This window comes from Orcinus orca, chromosome 11, assembly GCF_937001465.1.
Source record: "Orcinus orca chromosome 11, mOrcOrc1.1, whole genome shotgun sequence".
Lineage (NCBI taxonomy): Eukaryota > Metazoa > Chordata > Mammalia > Artiodactyla > Delphinidae > Orcinus > Orcinus orca.
In genome coordinates this window covers 85447057-85467582 of record NC_064569.1, presented here as the reverse complement: position 1 = coordinate 85467582, position 20526 = coordinate 85447057, and the positions used below count along the sequence as shown (strand labels likewise).

General features: G+C 44.6%; 1 long non-coding RNA gene across 1 annotated transcript; it reads right to left on the bottom strand.

Moving 5' to 3' along the window:
* Window positions 1-6912: 6912 nt before the first annotated feature.
* LOC125960510 (uncharacterized) lies at window positions 6913-19627 on the bottom strand. Its single transcript, XR_007470243.1, has 2 exons — window positions 19138-19627; window positions 6913-8002 (listed from the first exon to the last, which is right to left on the bottom strand). It is a non-coding gene; the product is annotated as an uncharacterized LOC125960510 (long non-coding RNA).
* Window positions 19628-20526: the final 899 nt, after the last annotated feature.

The window sequence follows — 20526 nt, the reverse complement described above, 5'->3', positions numbered from 1 at the left end:
ACAGGGGAGGGGAGTCCCATGGCTCTGCTCCTCATCAGCTGGTGGCAGGAGCCCCAACACCACCTTGGGGTACTAAGTCATGACTAACCCCAAACCCCTGCTCCCTCCCGGAACTCACTTTTTTTTTTTTTTTTTGCGGTACGCGGGCCTCTCACTGTTGTGGCCTCTCCCGTTGAGGAGCACAGGCTCCAGACGCGCAGGCTCAGCGGCCATGGCTCACAGGTCCAGCCGTTCCGTGGCACGTAGGATCTTCCCAGACCGGGGCACGAACACACGTCCCCTTCATCGGCAGGCGGACTCTCAACCACTGCGCCACCAGGGAAGCCCCTACAACAAATCTTTTTTGAGCACCAACGATGTACCAGCTGCTGTGCTGTGTGCTGGGACCCAGCACTGAGTCAGACATGGGTCTTGTCTGTGTGGGGTTCATAGTCCAGTGTATTCAAATTTGTAATCCTAGTAAGGATGTTATGCCCCCAGATTATCAACATTCAATCTTCATTTATCAGTTTCCCATGAGGTGCTGGGCACTGAGCTAGTACTAGAGATTCTGTGAGAGGTAAGACACATCCCCATCCCTATGCGCTCACCGTTATCGGGGGGGATAAGCAAGTAAACAACAAGCCAGGCACACGATGCATATGATAAACCCTAGGATACAGGCTTGTGAGCTACAAGCTAAGAGCCACCATTTATCACACACTATGCGCCAGGCCTAGGAGAAGTACTTTGCATGCATTTTGTCCTTGTAGCCTCACAACCACCTCGCAAAGTAAGCCCGTCTGTGTGTGCCATCATTACCATTTTTACCATTTTCACCTAATACCTGTCTTGCATTTACTCGGTATTTTTAACCTTCTCAATGTAGTAAATCAACCTTTGTCTCAAGGAATAATATCTCTGAAATCATAAGACTTGTGAGCTAGTTTTCTGTGCATGTCTATATTTTTTCTAATACCTATAAAATAAATGGGTAACAATTTAAAGTTTATAACCATTTAGATACCATCTAAATCATCTTGATTATCAGATACTGGATATGTGAGTCAGGGCAGGGGATGATGGGTAGGTGAGTCAGGGTAGGGAATGCTAGTTGCTATAGAAACAACATGGTCTAGGTTTATTCCTTGTTCATGTCACAGTTTTGTGTAGGTTGGGAGGTGGGGATTCTCCACCAAGTCACTCAGGGACCCAGGCTTCTTCCATCTAAAGGTCCCGTCATTCCCTGGAGCCTCAGGGCCTCCCCTGGATCCTTTGCATCCAGCTGGCAGATGCGGGAAGGGAGAGCATCACATCCCATTGGCCAGAATTCCTCCCTATGACCCCACCTAATAGCATGGAACCCTGGGATATGAGGTTTGCCCATGGATCCAGGGGGAAAGGAAAACAGGTTTAGTGAAGATCTAGCATGGTCTCTGCTACAGTACAGTAAGATTCTTACTTGGGAAGCACTAAGGTAAGCCTTTCCACTTTACAAATGAGGAAATGAAACGTTAAGTTCCCTGACCCAGCTTACACAGGTATCAAGAGGTAAAAGCTTGGACTCAAGCCCAAGCCAAGGCTGTGATAAAGCCACCACCACTGTGCTACACGAGGATTCTCACAGCTCTTCTTCGGCTCAGAGCTCGCTCCTGACCTGCAGGACCGCACATCAGAACTTCCACAGATGTCCTCACCTTGCTGTCCCACAGGTACCTCTAATAAATGTATCCTGAACCCAGGCCATCATTTCTCTCCACGTCCCCAGCCTTGGCACCTTCTCCTTCTGAATTTCCTGTTTCAGTAAATGAGTCTGCTGACCAAGCCAGAAAACTAGAACTTATCCTAGAATTCTCCTCTCTCAGAATGCTTTCAGCTGCAGGTAACAGAAAACCCAACTCACTGGCTTAAACCATTAGGAAATAGTCCATTTCATATAAAAACAAGCCCCCAAATGCAGCAGCTCTAGGACTGGTTAATGTGGTGGAGCAAACACAGCACCGAGGACCCAAGTTCCTCTGTCTTTCCACTGGGCCACCCTCAGCCTGTTGACTCAGTCTCTTAGCCTGACTCCCCTCATGCTCCCAGGATGGATGGCTTCCCGGGTTCCAGGTCACACAAGCAGACAACAATGTCCAGAGGCACAAAAGGAAAGTTTCCCCAGCATTCTCTTCTAAAGAGCAAAGAAACCCTACACAGAGGTGCCCCAGTGGAGATCTCCTTCACATCCCACTGGTCAGGATTTCGTCGTATGTCCATTCCTAAGCCAGTCATGGGCATAGGGAATGGAATCATAAGAACGGCTGAGATTAACAATGATTCACCTTCTGGGGTCCTGTAGAGACCCAGTCTCTCGGGTCGCACCGGCCACCTGTTACCAGAACCAAAATGGTGCTCTTTGGTCAAGAAAGATGAGGGAGTGGATAAGCAGTATACAATGTCTGCACAGTTCCTTTTTCCTAACCCCAGCGCCCTACCAATCACCGCCGCCTGCCAGTTTCACCTCCTTCATTTCTCTTGGTTCCATGCCTTACTGCTGGTCACCATCTAGGCTATCATAATTCAAAACCTCAGTAGGCTGGCAATCTTCTACTGACAGGGAATAACTTTGTTAACATATACATACATACTTCTCAAATGCTAAAAATTAAAGATTCTTTCTGTTAAATGGTTTGTACTGTCAATTTCTTCCAGCAAATCTTTTCCTTATAGAGATAAAAAGATGAAATTATCCCAGTATTTGCATAAACTTAAAAAAAAAACAAACTCCAAAAATGAGACACCAGAATTAATAGGTTGGTACTGGATTTGATGTTCTCGGTTTCTAGAAATAATTGTGACTAAAATTATTACAGAATCCGATTTCTGAAGCTGCATTAACATTTTTTAAAGTGGTTCATGGGAGAGCATTTAGATGATAGATATTGGTAGCTAACTACCATTTAAAACATGATCACAGAAACAGAAATAGGTGTGTATTGTACATATCCAAAACCGAATTGACTATTTCTCAACCAGAAAACTCTTCTACCTACACTCATCTTATGATATGATTAGTGATCATTTTTTTCTTCCAGTTGCCCAGACCCAAACTCTTGTGTGTTAGTTATACATTGCTGCACAATCAATTATCCCCAAACATGACAATTTAAAACATACATGTATTATCTCTCAGTTGCTGTGGGTGAGGAATCTGGACATGGATTAGCTGGGCCCTCAGCTTTAGGGTTTCTCGCAGGATGTAATCACAGTATCAGCAGGCACCGCGGTCTCATCCCAAAGCTCAAAAGGGGAAGGACCCGCCCTGAGCTCACATAGTTGCTGGCAGGATTTGATTCTTCACGGGTTGTCGGACTAAGGGCTTCAATTCCTTGCTGGCTGTTGGCCAGGGGCTGCCCTCAGATCCTTGCCATGTGGACCTTGCTTCATTGAAGTGTGCAAGCTGAGAGGGCAACAGAGAGAATATGCCAGCAAGAGGAAATCATCATCTTTTGTAGCCTAATCACAGAAGTACCATTCCATCGACTTTGCCATATTCTAGTCATTAGAAACAAGTCACTAGGCCCGACCCTGACTCAAGAGGAACAGAATTACACAGAGACATGACTACCAGGAAGCGGGGACCAGAAGGGGCCTGTCTCACCTTGGAACACTCCTCAGTTTTTCTCCTTCTCTCACACCTTATATCCAATCCATCAGGCAACCCAACAGGCTGTCCCTTCAAAACAACACACCCAGAATCCCTCAATTGTTTGCTCAAATGTCACCTGTTGAGTGATATTTGATCATCTGACTTAATATCGCAACCAACCCATTAATACACACATACTTTCATCCTCTTCCTTTATGTTTCTTTATAGATCACCATCAGATATTCTAGATATCTTAATGATTTTTAAAATTCTCTCTCTCCCCACCTTAGTACGTAAGTTACCTGAGAGCAGGGATTTTTATCTGGTTTGTTTGCCGTTATATTCCTCATGCCTAAAGCAGTACAAAAATATGGAAGAGATATGGGAACATATGTATATGTATAACTGATTCATTTTGTTGTAAAGCAGAAAATAACACACCATTGTAAAGCAATTATACTCCAATAAAGATGTTAAAAAAATTGTTGAATGAATGAATATCAGAATACATGGAAATGTGTTATCTTCTTTTAAAAGCTCAGTACCACAAGAAAAACTTATTCAAAGATTTGCAAAGATTCCATCCTCTCTATGCACAGAGGTGTGGATTCTGTTGGTTTTTCAAAGTGCTCTGGTTTGTTTCACTAGGCTCCCAGATCGAGCCCATCACAGCTCCGACTCCCTACCAAAGCCAGATGGGACAGAGAGAGGAAAAGGCCTCATTTCAGCCCCGAAATTCTAGAGTGGTCTCTAATTTAACCTTGAAAACCACACTACATGGGCTCCTGGGCTAAAACTACAGGGGACATTCTACCGAGAGAGGCTTCAACTCCGAAGACCTTGCCCATCAACGGGCAGACCATGGTCATGGGTGGACAGCAATGGAAAGCAGCCTAGGACAGAAGGGACTGGCTGTATTTTTCTGCCTAATGATCAATAGCCATGAGGCTCAAGGGACTCTTTGTAAAGTGGAGCTTCTCAAACTTTTCCACATCAGTATCCCTCAGGGCAGCTGAAAATGAATGCTCAACCCTGGGGGCTTTGGGGGCAGGGTTGGGGGGTGTCTAGTCCGAAGCAGACCAGGAAGCCCGAAATGGATCTGCTAATTTTAATTTTCCCTTTAAAAAAAATTCATCTAGATTTCACATTTTCCTCAATAACACAGTTGCATTTAATTCTTTTTTTTTTTGCATTTGATTCTTAATACAAAACTAATGCTTTAAATTACTTATAAGTTTCCTAAAAATTTCTGCCATTTTTTTTTTGGTCAATGCTAAATTACCAAGACTGTAAATTTCAGAAAATTCAGGCTGAACTGAAGGGAGTGCCTGCTGCATAGCAGATTCAGGACCCAGGCAATTTCCTTTCCTGGTTTTTGAGAATTCAGATGCCCATAAAGATGTGGGTTGTATAAGTCAGATGGCAGATGGTGGCAGGGAACTCACAGGACACAGTGCTGCTGCGGGCGGCGGGGAGTGAAGAAGCCTCCTGCACCTCTTTGGGGCTCCTGTCCTGGGACAGTCTACGAGCATCCTCTTGCTGAGAGGGCAGGAAGCTTGGGTCAGACAATGGGCTTTAAGGTCTCTGATCCCAGTCTCTCTTTTTTTTTTTGCGGTACGCGGGCCTCCCACTGCTGTGGCCTCTCCCGTTGCGGAGCACAGGCTCCGGACGCGCAGGCTCAGCGGCCATGACTCACGGGCCCAGCCGCTCCGCGCCATGTGGGATCTTCCCGGACCGCGGCACGAACCCGTGTCCCCTGCATCGGCAGGCGGACTCTCAACCACTGCACCACCAGGGAAGCCCCCAGTCTCTTTTTTTGATGGTTGTTTTTACCTCAGAAAAAAACAGGTTTCAAAAGAAATTTTCCATGAACAGAGACGACTGATTCTTTTGTTGTTTTATCACCGAGGTTGTAACTTTTGTCACCTGTAAATGAACTAATCCTTCAAAGATTCAGTCTTCGTGATCAACTGCAGGTACCCATCTCGCAAATTTCATTGTCATCGTATCAATCTTGTCATGTGTGTAAAAGCAGTAAAATAATATAAAATTTACCCTAATTCAGGCTTTTAAAAAATCTGCTAAGTAAAGTAAACTTAGGAGGTCAGCCTTTACCATCAGGTCAAATACTGAATCCACATTTTTACCCTTTGTGCTCATGTCTACTTAATCCTTTGCAAAGAAGAATAATTCAACCCCTAATTTGATCCCTGAACACCGGGACCGTCTCTTTCTCTGACAAAGGCAGCAAATATCTGTGCAAAAGTCTTCATTAAAGTCACTCCCCGTTTCCATGTCATGTGGAAAAAGATGAGCAGCCAAACAGCTTTTGTTTCTGTTCTTTTCAATGTTCATTGGATGCAAGGAGAAAACCGAGAGAAACTCTCTGATGTGAGATGCTTGTGGTAAAATGAGGCAGTGCTTGCTGGGGAGTTCAGGGTGAGAAATAACCTTGATGTAGGCTACCTCTACTGCCCTTTTGCCTGTCACACACTTGACCTTGTCTTTGCAACATATTTGCACCTTTTTTCCCTAATTAATTCTATGCTCCCTCAAATGCTAAAATACCAATCCAGTTGAAAACACTTCACCGGTTACTACCTGACACATTGTACATTTACACCCTTCTACGTGAGATCCTGCGGTGAGGCATCTGAGCCTGGACCCTAGAGCTGACTGCCTGGGTGGGAACCCCACCCAGCTTTACCAATCTCTAGTCGTGTGACCTTATCTCCCAAGTGCCTCAGTTTGCTTATCTGTACAACAGAGTAAAAATCAGGAGGATTTGAATGAGTTAGCGGGTATACATTTTTTTTAAAAGATTGGAGCATTTTATCTATCTATCTATCTAGTTTTATCTATCTATCTATTTATTTTTGGCTGCGTTGGGTCTCCGTTGCGGGGCGCGTGCTTCTCATTGCGGTGGCTTCTCTTGTTGCAGAGCAGAGGCTCTAGGCGCGCGGGCTTCAGTAGTTGTGGCATGCGGGATCAGTAGTTGTGGCTTGCGGGCTCTAGAGCAGAGGCTCAGTAGTTGTGGCGCATGGGCTTAGTTGCTCCGCATGTGGGATCTTCCCGGACCAGGGCTCGAACACGTGTCCCCTGCATTGGCAGGCGGATTCTTAACCACTGCACCACAAGGGAAGTCCTGGGTATAAAATGTTAATGCCTGGCAAGCAGGGAGTGCTGTGTGTGAGGTGTTCCTTCATTTCATTGTATCTAAGATGCCATCAGTTGTAAGAAGCACCATTGTTTCATGTACAACTAAGAAAGAAAAAAAAATGCTGCCAATTAAGCTATGATGCAATGCTTTAGCTCAACATTTTTATTTTAGGTTTATCAAAAGTACTTGTTTAGGTATATCACATGTCGCCCTTGGGCCCACCTAAAGAGGAAGGTGTAAGTGAAAAAAAAATTGGTTAAGTTATTCTCGAAAACTTCTTCACAGAGACCAAATCTTCTTAGTGATTTTCAGCTCAAGGCTGTCAGGGCGCATATTTTCAACCCGAAGTAGGCTTCCAGGCAATCAGTGGCATCGATGAGGGAGTGTTTCTTTTAAGGGTGCTACTCTCTGGATCTGTCAGGCAATGACAACCATGTTATGACTTGACACATTGATCATAAGACATCCCAATTACACAGCTGCTAAAAGTGTGTGTACAGGGGGGCAGGGGTTGTATCTTAGAATCAATGAAAATATGTTAATAGTATTGCATTCTCATTATAAATAGAACAAAGTGTATAAAAATGGTTGAATCATCAAAGTCCACACCTTCATCTAATTGTAAAGAGCTGTTGACCTCCGTCAGAATCTCAACCAGTTGCTTAAATGCATCTTTTGAGCACATGCGATCTGTCATTCCACGAGGGCACAGTTTTCAGCTCGGCCGCTGAATTTTGACCCCAATCAGGTGCATGTAAATCTTTACCAAAGCTTCTTCTGGATTTGCAGGTCACAAGTCATTTTTTAAATTGAGATATAATTGACATGTAACATTATATTAGCATCAGGTTACAATATAATGATTCAATATTTGTGAAATATATTGTATTTCATAATACAGTGTATATACTGTGAAATGATCACCACAATAGGTCTAGTTAACATAAAATTTTTTTTCTTACGATGAGAACTTTTAAGACTACTCTCATAGCAGCTTTCAAATATACATACATTACATCCCCATGACTTGCTTATTTTATAACTGGAAATTTGTATCTTTTGATCCATTTCACCCATTTCACCCTCCCATCCCCACACCCACCTCCGGCCTCTGAGCTCCGTGTTTTGTTGTGTTTTTTTAGATTCCACGTATAAGTGAGATCATACCGTGTTTGTCTTTCTCTGTTGGACTTATTCACTTGGCATACTGCCCTCCAATCCATCCATGTTACTGCAAATGGGAAAGATTTCATTCCTTTTTATGGCTGAACAATACTTCATTGTGTACGTATACAAGCACTTCTTAATCTGTTCATCTATCACTTAGGCCGCTTCCACGTCTCAGCTATTATAAATAATGCTGCAATGAATGTGGAGGTGCCGATATCTTTTTGAATTAGTGCTTTCATTTCCTTCAGATAAATACCCAAAAGTGGAATTGTTAGATCATATGGTAGTTCTATTGTTAAGTTTTTGAGGAACCTCCATACTGTTTTCCGTAGGGGTTGAACCAATTTACATTCCCACCAACAGTGCACAAGAGTCCTCTACACCTTCTCTAACACATTGTCTCTCATCTTTTTGATAATAGCCACATTCACCTGTAGGTGTGAGGTGATCTCTCACTGTGGTTTTCATTTGCATTTCCCTGATGATTAGTGATGTTGAATACCTTTTCATGTACCTGTTGCCCACTTGTATTCAGATCCTCTGCCTATTTTTTAATAGGATTGTTTGTTTCTTTTCGCTATGGAGTTGTTCAGGTTCTTTATATATTTAGGAGATTAACCCTGCATTGGATATATAATTTGCCAATATCGTCATCATTTTTCATTTGGATGTTTGATTATGTATCTGAAGGGAAAGGAAGCAAGCACAGTGTTGATTCTCTTCAGATGGTCTCTTCTCTTTATCCCCTCTAGGTTTGCCCACAATTCCAGGGGACACCCCTGGTTCTGAAATCTAGTGCCCATACAGTCACCTGGAGAGCTTGGTAAAAATGTACATACAAAGACCACACTCGGGAACTGGACTAAAGCAGACTCTGAAAGTGAGATCCAAGAATTGATATTTAAAAAACTGGCTCCTCCCCATGATTCTGACATAACCTAAGTTTGAGGGTCACAGCTCTAGAAAAAAAGACGGTAGGAAAAGATGGGCAAAAGATGGGACAAAGGACATGGCGGGGGAGGGAGGCATAAGGAAAGTTGTTTCTATAGAACACAGTTTCCAAAAGTTGCTCTTTTTTTTTTAAATTGGAGCGTAGTTGCTTTACAACGTTGTGTTAGTTCCTGCTGTACAGCAAAGTGAATCAGTTATACATACACATATATCCCCTCTTTTTAAGATTTCCTTCCCATTTAGGTCACCACAGAGCATTACGTAGAGCTCCCTGTGCTATACAGTATGTTCCCCTCAGTTGTCTATTTTATACATAGTATCAACAGTGTATATATGTCATTCCCAGTCTCCCGATTCATCCCACCCCCTCTTCCCACCCATAAGTCTGTTCTCTACATCTGTGTCTCTATTTCTGCTTTGCAAATAAGTTCATCTGTACCATTTTTCTAGATTCCACATATAAGCGATATTATACGATACTTGTTTTTCTCTTTCTGACTTACTTCACTCTGTATGACAGTCTCTAGGTCTATCCACATCTCTGCAAATGGCACTATTTTGTTCCTTTTTATGGCTGAGTAATATTCCATTGTATATATGTACCACATCTTCTGTTGATGGACATTTAGGTTGCTTCCATGTCCTGGCTATTGTAAATAGTGCTGCAATGAACACTGAAATGTATCAAAAGTGGCTCTTTTTAACAGCTTTTTAAAAAAAATTGGGGTATAGTTACTTTACAATGTTGTGTTAGTTTCTGCTGTACAATGAAGTGAATCAGCTCCCTCATGGACCTCCCTCCCACCCACCCCCATCCCACCCATCTAGGTCACCACAGAGCACTGAGCTGAGCTCCCTGTGCTATATAGCAGGTTCCCACTAGCTATCTTTTTTAAACATGACAGTGCACATACATCAATCCCAATCTCCCAATTCACCTCACCCTCCACTCCCCACCACACTGTGTCCACATGTCTGTTCTCTGCATCTGCGTCTCTATTCCTGCCCTGCAAATAGGTTCCTCTGCACCATTTTTCTAGATTCCACATATATGCGTTAATATACAATACTTAAAGTAGTATGTTGACTTTATAGTGTTGTTAAAATGAGATGAAAGCTGTGGAGAAGTCATGGAAAGGGTTGAGGTTAAGATGCTTTCTGTCTCCATCAAAAGACCAATCCCAGCCGTGTTAAACAATTGGGAAATATGTTGGCCCACCCAGGAGGAGGGCAAGAGTTTGGGCCAGCACCTCGCTGAGATCCTGAGGGACCTTGTCCCTTTCCATCCCTCCACTCTGCCACACATAGCGTCCCTCTGAAGGCTGGGACCCTCGAGAGCGGAGGGTGACTGCCAGGGAAATTGGGATAATGTGCTCACCAAGCAGGCCCTGGAAAATGGCAACCAATTGGTTCGCCTGTTCAGAAATTACTGCAGGGGGGTCTTTAGAGAAAATAAAATATATAGAGTCCACCGTAGAATAGTTTAAAGTGTATTTTTAACTACTCAAAATCCCAGCAGCCCTAAAAGTAATGATTTCCGTTTATTAATAATGGCCTTTTAATTTTAATTCTTATAAATTCACATAATGTTTACATAGTTATAATCACAGCATATATATATACACACACACACACACACACACACACAGAGTTGTGTGCATAATTTTTTTCTCTTAATATTATTCTCTAAACCTTTCTTCATGTTTTATAGTTACCATATAATTTTAAGTAACAGCAGGGCATTTTTTTATCGATACACCAGCACATACTTAACCAAATTCTACAGTTTCTTCGAGTTACTCACTGTTACAGGTAATGCCGTGATGAAAATCTTTTGCATATGGCATTTTTACACACCTACTGCTTAAGGGATTTTCCTTTTCATTCCTGTCCTGTGGAAGAGAGAACTTTCCCTGGAGTCTCTCACAACCTGCTCCTCTCCTCACTAGGTGACATCATTAAGGTACAGAGTGTGAGATGGGAAAATTATCCTGGATTATCTGAATGGGTCCAGGGTCAAAAGGATCCTTAAAAGAGGGAGGAAAGGGACTTCCCTGGCGGTCCCATGGTTGAGACTCCGCGCTTCCACTGCAGGAAGCAGTGGAGTCCGCAGGGCATGAGTTCAATCCCTGGTTGGGGAACTAAGATCCCGCAAGCCGCGCAGCCGAAACAAAAAAGAGGGAGGAAAGAGGATGGGAGTTAGAAGCAAGAGGTTGGAGGGATGTGAGAACGGGGTCATGAGTCAAGGAATGTGGGTGGCCTCTGGAAGCCAGGGAAACAAATTCTCCACAGAAGTTTCCAGAGAGAATGCTGCCAACACCTTGATCATAGACTTCTGGCCGCTAGAACTGTAAGAGAATAAGTCTGCACTGTTTTAAGCCACAAAGTTTGTAGTCATTTGTTACAGCAGCAGCAGAAAACAGATACATCCACTGCTCCGGCTGGGGTGGGAAAGGAATAAAAACTAGTAATAAGAGTGACGATAAAAATAACCGCTAAGAGCCGCCGAGGGCTTACACTGTCCTGCACGTCAACCTAGGTTAAAGCGCCACAACACCATGACGTGGGTGTCAGCATCTCCACGCAGCAGACGTGAACCTGAGGCGCACAAAGGTTAAGGAACTGTGCAACGTGGCACAGCCTGTGAGTGGTAGTCAGGATTTGGACTTAGTCCAGAATCTAGAAAAGATGCTGCACAAGACTTGCCCAAGGTGCACAGTTAGTGGCAGAGGCAGGAATAACCTCAGCGTCCCAACGGCTTCCAGAGGACCAGAGGACTCTTTCCTCAAGGGCTGAAAGAAAAAAAAAAAGGGACTTCCCTGTGGCCTAGTGGTTAAGACTCCGCGTTTCCAGGGCAGGGGGCGTGGGTTTGATCCCTGGTCGAGGAATTAGGATGGGAGGGGGGACGGTGAGGGGCCAGGCCTGGAAGGGGACCGAGGTAGATTCTTCAGGATTCTGCTTCAGGACTGGCTGGGGGGTCACTGCTCCCTGACCAGATAGAGCCTCCCGGTGGACGCTCTCCTCTCCGTAGCTGCTCTTTGGTGTTTCTGACATCTCAAAGACAGCTCCACCCTCTCGAGCTTCAGCACCTTTGTCTGCAGGGAAATCTGAGGATCTGCTGCAAACTCCACCAGCCCAGTGCTCCTGGGGTCTCTGCAGGCTCTGCACTCTAGAGCTCATCTCACTGAAAGGACAAAACACCCCACAGCCCTGTCTTGCTAAGCTGAGCATCTTGGGAGCCACCATTGGCCACTGCAAGCAAGTGTGCATTCTGAGCGCCACCTAGTGGTGCCCAGGGTCCCCAGCGTTTCTTCTGAAACCTGGCCAGAGGAAGGGGCTCCAACGATCTCCCTACCTCTGAGGTCGCTCTAGGCAGGCTTGGAGGACTTAGAGGATCTCCAGCCCTCTCGGATTCCAGGACACTTGAGAGAAGCCCGAGGCCAGCTGCTTCCCTGAAACTCTGTGAGCTTACATTGGGACTGTCGCATCCTGGGCTCTGCCTGAGGGTCCAGGATGCTGGTTCTGGGTTGATACACAGGATAATGCTTTTTGTCATTTATCAGCTCTGTGACCTGAATGAGGGTAGGGAAGGTGTGTGGGGGAATCAGCATCTCATTTCAATGTGAGGGGAACTAATAGAGGAAAGTGAATTTTAAAAAGCCATTGAGAATTCACATTATTTAACAACTTCTTAGATAAAATGGGCCAATTCTTTGAAAAACACAAATGACTACAATTCATTCAATATGAACTAGATAATTTGAATATGCCTACAACTGTTAAGGAAATTGAATTTGTAATTTAAAAGCTCCCCCCTAAAGAAGTCTCTAGACCCAGATGCTTTCACTGGAAGGTTCTATCAAATGCTTAAAGAAAAAATAACACTATATATATTCTTGATCAAAAAAAAAATACAAGGACTTCCCTGGTGGCGCAGTGGTTAAGAATCTGCCTGCCAGTGCAGGGGACACGGGTTCAATCCCCAGTCCAGGAAGATCCCACATGCCGCGGAGCAACTAAGCCCATGTGCCACAACTACTGAGCCTGTGCTCTAGAACCCACGAGCCACAACTACTGAGCCCATGTGCCACAACTACTGAAGCCTGCACGCTTAGAGCCTGTGATCTATAACAAGAGAAGCCATCGCAATGAGAAGCCCGTGCACTGCAATGAAGAGTAGCCCCTGCTCGCCACAACTAGAAAAAGCCCGTGCGCAGCAACAAATACACAACGCAGCCAAAAATAAATAAATAAATAAATTTTTAAAAATACAAGAGGAGGGAACACTTTCCAATTCACTTTATGAAGCTAGTATTATCCTAGTATTACCCTGATATCAAAACCAGACAAAGGGAGTACAAAATAAGAAAACTACAGATCAATACTCCTCGTGAATTTAGATTCAAAAACCCTTAATAAAATATTAGCAAGAGGAACTCAGCAATATATACAAAGAATTGTACACTGCAACCAAGTGTGGTTTATCCCAAGGATGCAAGTCTGAGTCAATATTTGAAAATCAATTAGTGGAATCTATTAACAGGCTAAAGGAGAAAAATCACATGATCATATAAGTTGGTGCAGAAAAAGCATTTGACAAAATTCAATGCCCATTAATGATAAAAAGAAACTCAGAAAAATGAGAATAGAGGAATATTTTCTTAATAAAGAATATCTACCAAAAACCCCACAAAACTCTACTTAATGGTGAAAGACTGAATGCTTTCCACTTAAAACTGGGAACAAGACAAAGACATCTACTCTTACCACTCTTATAATAGTTCTGTAAGTTCTAGCCAGTGAAGTAAGGCAAGAAAAGGAAATAAAAGGCATGCAGACCAGAAAGGAAGATGTGTTTGCAGATGACATGATTATCCAGGTAGAAAATCGCCAAGGAATCTACAAAAATATCCTCAAACTAATAAGTGGGCTTAGCAAAGACACAGATTACAAGATAAATATATAAAAATCAGTTGTATTTCTATATACTAGTAAGGAACACATGGACATCAAAATTTTGAAAACAATACCATTTACAGTTGTTCACAAAAAGATGGAATACTTAGGTGTAAATCTAACAAAACATGTATAGGGCTCCTCTGCTGAAAACCACAAAATATTTAGGAAAGAAATCAAAGAAGATCTAAATACATGAAGAGACATACTATGTTCATGGATTGGCAAGCTCCATACAGTAAAGGTGTCAATTCTCCCCAGTTTGATATACAGGTTTAACCCAATTCCTGTCAAACTCCTAGCAAGATTTTTGTAGATATAGACAAGATTTTTCTAAATTTTATATGAGAAAGCAAAGGAACTAGAATACCTAAATCAATTTTGAAAGAGAAGAACAGAGTGCAGGAATCAGTCTACTCAGATTTAAGACTTAAAAAGCAAAAGTAATCAGGAGTGTGTAGTGTTGGTGGAGGAATAGACACATAGATCAATGGAATAGGATAGAGAGCCCCAAAATAGATCCATACAAAGATGCTCAACTGATTTTTGGCAGGTGCAAAAGTAATTCAATAGAGGAAACATAGCCTTTTCAATACAGAGTGGTAGTGGAAGTGGGCTTCCATAGACAAACAAACAACCCTAAAACACAACCAAAAGAAAAAATACCCCTTAACCTAAACTATACACTTAATACAAAAATAACTCTAAATGGATCATGGATTTAAATGCAAACATAAAACTGTAAAACTTTCAGGAAAAGACAGGAGAAAATCTTCGGGATTCGGTTTAGGCTAATTTAGTTTAATTTTTAAAAATACAAAACACGGGACTTCCCTGGTGGCACAGTGGTTAAGAATCTGCCTGCCAATGCAGGGCACACAGGTTAGATCCCTGGTCCAGGAGCAACTTAGTTTCCATGGGGATACTAAGCCCGTGCGCCACAACTACTACGCTTACATTCTAAAGCCTGCAAGCCACAACTACTGAAGCCCGCACACCTAGAGCCCGTGCTCCACAGCAAGAGAAGCCACCTCAATGAGAAGCCAATGCACCGCAACGAAGAGTAGCCCCCGCTCGCCGCAACTAGAGAAAGCCCACGCGCAGCAATGAAGACCCAACACAGACAAAAATAAATAGATAAATAAATTTATTTAAAAAAATATAAAACACACCCACACAATAACCTATTTCAAATAAAGTAGAAAGCATTTTATTTTCTTCATCTTCCCATTTGCTGCTCATCCCTACAGTGATGATGAAATCACATGAGAAACTTTTTTAAACTTCCAAAGCCCAAGTTCCATTCCCAGAGGTTTGATTCACTCAAGCCAGGGGAGGGCCTGAGCATCTGTATTTTGGAAAGCTCCCCAGGTGATGCTACGTGCAGCCAGGTTGAGAACCACTTTGCGAAATGAAGAGCTCTCCCCTTGCTTCTCCAAGGATGGGCCAACCAACCAGCAGTATCAGCCTCATCTGAGAGCTTGATAGAAATGCACATTCTCAGGCCCCACCCCATACCTGCTGGATCAGAGACAGCCATCTGTGTTTTAAGAAGCCCTCCCTCCATGCGATTCTGATGTCCACTCAAGTTTGAGAGCCTCTGCCTCGGTAGACAAATTCTGATAATAGGAGCCACTGATTCACAGACAAGTAGATATATCTGGTTAAAAAGCATCGAAAGCATCGTTCAACCTCCCTGATGATCAAAAGAAAGGCAACATAAAAACAGCAGTCAAGGGAGTTCTCTGGTGGCTTAGTAGTCAGGATTCTGGGCTTTCACTGCCGTGACCTGGGTTCAATCCCTGGTCAGGGAGCTGAGATCTCGCAAGCCACGTGGCACAGCCAAAAAAAAAAAAGTCAAATGAGCAAATTTACAAGTAAATCAAACAGAAGTTAATAATTCTTGCTTCCCCTTTCACACAGCTAGGGTAACCAATAACCAGCCATCCCAGTTTGCCCAGGACTGAGGGGGTTCCCAGAATTGGGGACCTTGTGTGATAAAGCCAGGACAATTTGATAACCCTACACACGACTCATGGGATCAGTATAATTATTGCTTACTCTCTGCTTTCCCCATTAGACAGTAATCCACAGGGACAGGACCCTGTATGTCTTATAGCCTGGTCCATATCTTTGTATATCATAAATGCTCAATCAATATTTGGAGATGGAAGACAGAAAGGTAGGAACAGAGGGAAAGAGGGAAGGAAGGGGAGAGAGGAAGGAAGATAGACAATTGCTGGGCAGTCACCTCCTCAGCATTTCTCCACCACCAGACACATACCATGGTCACAGTTCGGACTGCATCGCATTATAGCTACTTATTTATAGGGCTGTCTCCCTTGATAAGCCCTGAGCTCCTCTTGTGTGTGGACTGCATCCTATCCACCGTCATACAATCAAAGGCGTCAGAGCCTAGGGGTTAGGGGAATGGGTGCTGAGCTCAGTCTGCCTGGGTTCATATCCTAACTCTACGGATTATCAGCTGGGACCTTGGACGAGCTATTTCACCTTTCTCTACCTCAGCACCCTCATCTGAAAAACGGATATAAAAAGAAGAACACAGGACCTACCTTCGTGGAGTTGTGAGGATTTTACATGCGTTACTGCATGCAAACCATTTAGAATGGTGCCTGGAATATCCAGAGCGCTCAGTACCATTAGGCAGAATTATTATTAAAGGAAGGGAACCCACAAACCCCGGTTAAGGGATTGAAGTGACCTCACGGTGATCAGGAAGCTGCAGGTGGCTGTATTTTCTGGTTGGTGGACAGACACCAGTCTCTCTGAATGCCTCCGAAAGGTCAAGAGGGAACTTTCCAGGGTTGGGAAGATGACGCAGGAAGGCTCCAGGCTGACACGGGGCTTCCCTTGCCCAATGTACCCCTTCATGTGTCCGCTACTCATTTCCCCATGAAGGACAGATACCCCAGTGCCTCTGGGTCCTCAGAGCTCCTGGCCTACAATTGCACTTTCACGTCACTGTCGCTTGAAGGGGCAAGGGGCTCTCACTGAAAAGTCAGGTCTGTGTGAGGGGATCCTTCAGTTCATCACTGAATCCCCGGAACCTGGTTTCTAGCACAGAGCAGGCACTCTGGAGCGACCTGTTAAGTAACTGATTTTAATGAGCATAAATACTTTTTAAAAAAACTAAGCAGATAACATTTATCAAGTACCTCCATACAGTGGCCAAATGGCTGTCGCACAAATATAAAACCTCAAGCCTCAGAGTATCACGCTTTACATTTTACCAAGCATTCTTACATCCATTTTTCATTTGACACCCCTCTCCCCAACAATTCTATGAAGTAGGCAATGCTGGTATTATCCTTGATTGACACACTTTTAAAAATCCCAGTTGTCTATCGGTGCCCAGATCCACCTCACCTCTGGTCCTGCCCTTGACTGTGCATCTCCTAGCCAGATCCTTCCTATTGGGTCATGAACCAGGAAGCAGAATGGCCATGAACCAAGTTACTCCATCAGTATTTACCTAAAGGAGTTGAACACTCACGTCCACATGGAAACGTGCACGCTGATGTCTATAGCGGCTTTGCTCGTAACTGCCAAAACTTGGAAGCAACCGAGATGCCCTTCAGCAGGTGAAGGAATAAATAAATTGTGGTACAGCCAGACAATGGAATATTATTCAGCGCTAAAAAGAAACAAGCTATCAAACCATGAAAAGACATGGAGGAACCTTAAATGCATATTATTAAGTGAAGGAAGCCCGTGTGAAAAGGCTACGTCCTGTAGGATTCCAGTTGTATGACATTCTGGAGAAGGCAAAACTATGGAGACGTACAGAGATCAGTGGTTGTCCGTGGTTGGGGGGAGGGAGGGATAAGCAGATCACAAGGCATCTTTTGGGCAGGGAAACTATTCTGAAAAATAAAACAGCTCTACCTGTGAATTCCCTCAGGACTCCACCCCTCCCCAGGGTCCCCATGACTTGAGAGATCAAAGGGGAAGAGAGCCCCCTGGGTTAAACGGGCAGGAGCCTGAACTGTCTTCTTTGTCACCATCCTTTATTAGGGACGTAACCTGAGGGCCCCTTTGTCCCAGCACCTCGAAGGCCTTTACCCTCTTTGCTCCAAGGCACTGAATAAGCTCGTTCATTGCGCTGGCGCTGGCGTTAACCATGCGGTTAGGCGTAATGAGATCATCCATCCAGAGAGAGTGCTTGTGAAACCAATAAAGGCTGAATTAGCCCCAGCCCTCCCCTCCCCCTGTCCCCCCAGAATAAATCTTCCCTCCTGTGTATGCCCCCCACCTTGGGACATGCCACCAACTGCACTTCATCAGGCGTATTTCTTCATCTGTTTCCCTTCCCTAGACCCTGACAGGGACCCTGTTCATCCGTCATTCGTCTGGCCAGCCCCACCTAGGAGAGGGCAGGTCCCATGCTAAACATGGCAGACAGAGATGAATTAGACACCGCCACAGCCGCTGGGCAGCGTACAGTTCAGGAGCCTCCTGTCTCATTCATTTCCACACCCTTGGCATTGAGCACAGTGCCTGGCAAAGACAAGACATGCTTGTTGAAGGAAGGGGTGAAAAAATCCCTAAATGACCCCACATCAGTTTACAGAAAGTGCCCAATTAAAATCTGTTTTGGCGCTTTGGCCACCTATGCCTGGGGCCCCTCACCCGGGAGAGCAGTGATGAAGACAGGAAGGGTCCTAGTGACGTAAGGACAGATGGTGTCCTTTGTCATCACAGATCAACAGCCAGTCCAGCCTGCTCAGCGCTCTGATGGCGCAGTGCTGCCCTTTGTCTGAGAGAAATGCAAAGCAGACAACGTTCTTCCAGGAGTGCAAATGTGCTGACACTGTTCTTTCTTGTCATTTTATCTTTTTCTTTTTCCCTTTTCACAAAAATGGGACCATATAGTACGTACCATTTTGTAAATTTGGGTTTCCCACACCCCAGGCCACGTAACAGCACATAATGAGTATTTTTCCATTTTACCAAATTTACAAGTCAAGCAGCGATTTTAATGGTTGCATAGCATTCCACTGTATGAATGTATTAGCCCTTATTTAAACTGTTTCCCTAGTTTGGGATGTTTAGGCTGTTTCCAGATTTTTGCTGGGATGAATATCCTTATTCCTAAATCCTGAGAAGAAATTCCTAGAAGAGGAATTGTTGAGTCAAAGAGCATGTACATGTCAACTTTTGACATTTATGACCAAGTTGCCTACATCTGTCGAGTTCCTGCAGGGAATGGGTAAGCAGGGGGGCCCTGTGAGGTGAGTGGGCAGTTTTATACAGGTCCACGGCTCTTACCTGAATCCCCTGGGACCAGATGTATTTCAGAATTCAGAATTTTCCAGGTTCTAGAGAAGTACCATAGCGTACCTTCTATGCACCGTATTGTATCTCCAGCAGATTCCAGGACAGACCCACAATCCAAGTCATCATTAAGGTTTCCTCCGTGGCCTGTATGAGAACAGAATCTAAAAAAAAGAGTGGATATATGTATAACTGAGTCACTTTGCTGTGCACCGAAACTAACACAACATTGTAAATCAACTATACTCCAATAAAAATTTTTTAAAAATTTTCCTCAGTAAAACACATGAACGTTCACAATAAGTGAGATAAATCAAGATCACACAGAGCCTTGTGGCAGCTCAGGGCAGGTTTTGCCAGTAGATAAGTGTTGGAACTAGAAGCACGTTTAAGAAAGGAAAAGCAACTTTCAGAGGTCAGAATTTTTGCAGTGTAGATTTATGGAGAAGAGAGCGTGGTATATATATCATTCCGCTGCTTTGTGAGGGATATTAGCTTAGCGGGACAGGAGGACGGAGCGCAGAGTGAGGACGAAGTCGTCAGCTTGGGAGGAAAATCCATCTGTGTTTGGATCCTGCCTTCACCAGCTGCAAGCTGGGCGTCCCTGGGCCAGTAGCTTGCCCTTTCTGGGCCTCATCTCTGAAGAGTACACATACCCCAGAGCTGTGGAGAGGATTACAGAGGACGGAGCATACAAAACACTTAGCGTATCCCTAACTAGCGCTGCATAGATGACAGCAGTTATTGAACTTGCCCTAGTAAATGGTAGCACTGGGAAATACAAGAGAAATGAAAGCCTTTGCTTGTCCTGTGATGTCAGGTGGGACCAGATAAACACTGAGACGCTTCTAATCTGTCAGCCCCCAAAGCTGACCTTCAGGGTTCTGCTCTAACTCACCCAAGTGGAAGGCCCAGAAATTTGGGTAAGAGGAAGGGGCCACCAGGAGATGCGGTGGAATTTTGCCCAGGGGCCCCGCTTGGCTTGTGCCCACCGTGGTGGTGCTGGGGCCCTCTGTCTCGCTGGCACGCCGGCTGGAGGGGCAGAGCCCAGGCCAGCCCCCCTGGACCTCCTCAGAGACCTACTTCACTGTCCCAGGGTGCAGTTGTTGCAAATGAAGCCCTGGATAGTTCGAAGGCTGCAGTTCCAGAGGCAAGTTACCCCAGTGCTTGGGCAGGACCCCAGCAGGTCCCACACAGAGTCAAGTTGTGGCCTTAAGGACACGGGCGGTCCAGCTGGAAGAGGTGCGAGAGCGGGCGCAGGTTGGCTTTCCGTGAGCGCTGGGGTCCTCTGGGAGACCGCAGGCGGGTGCCAGGGTGGGAGGGGTGGATGAGGGCAGCCGGAGTGGCTGGGGGGACAGAGGTCTGGGCTGGGCTGCGGGGGCA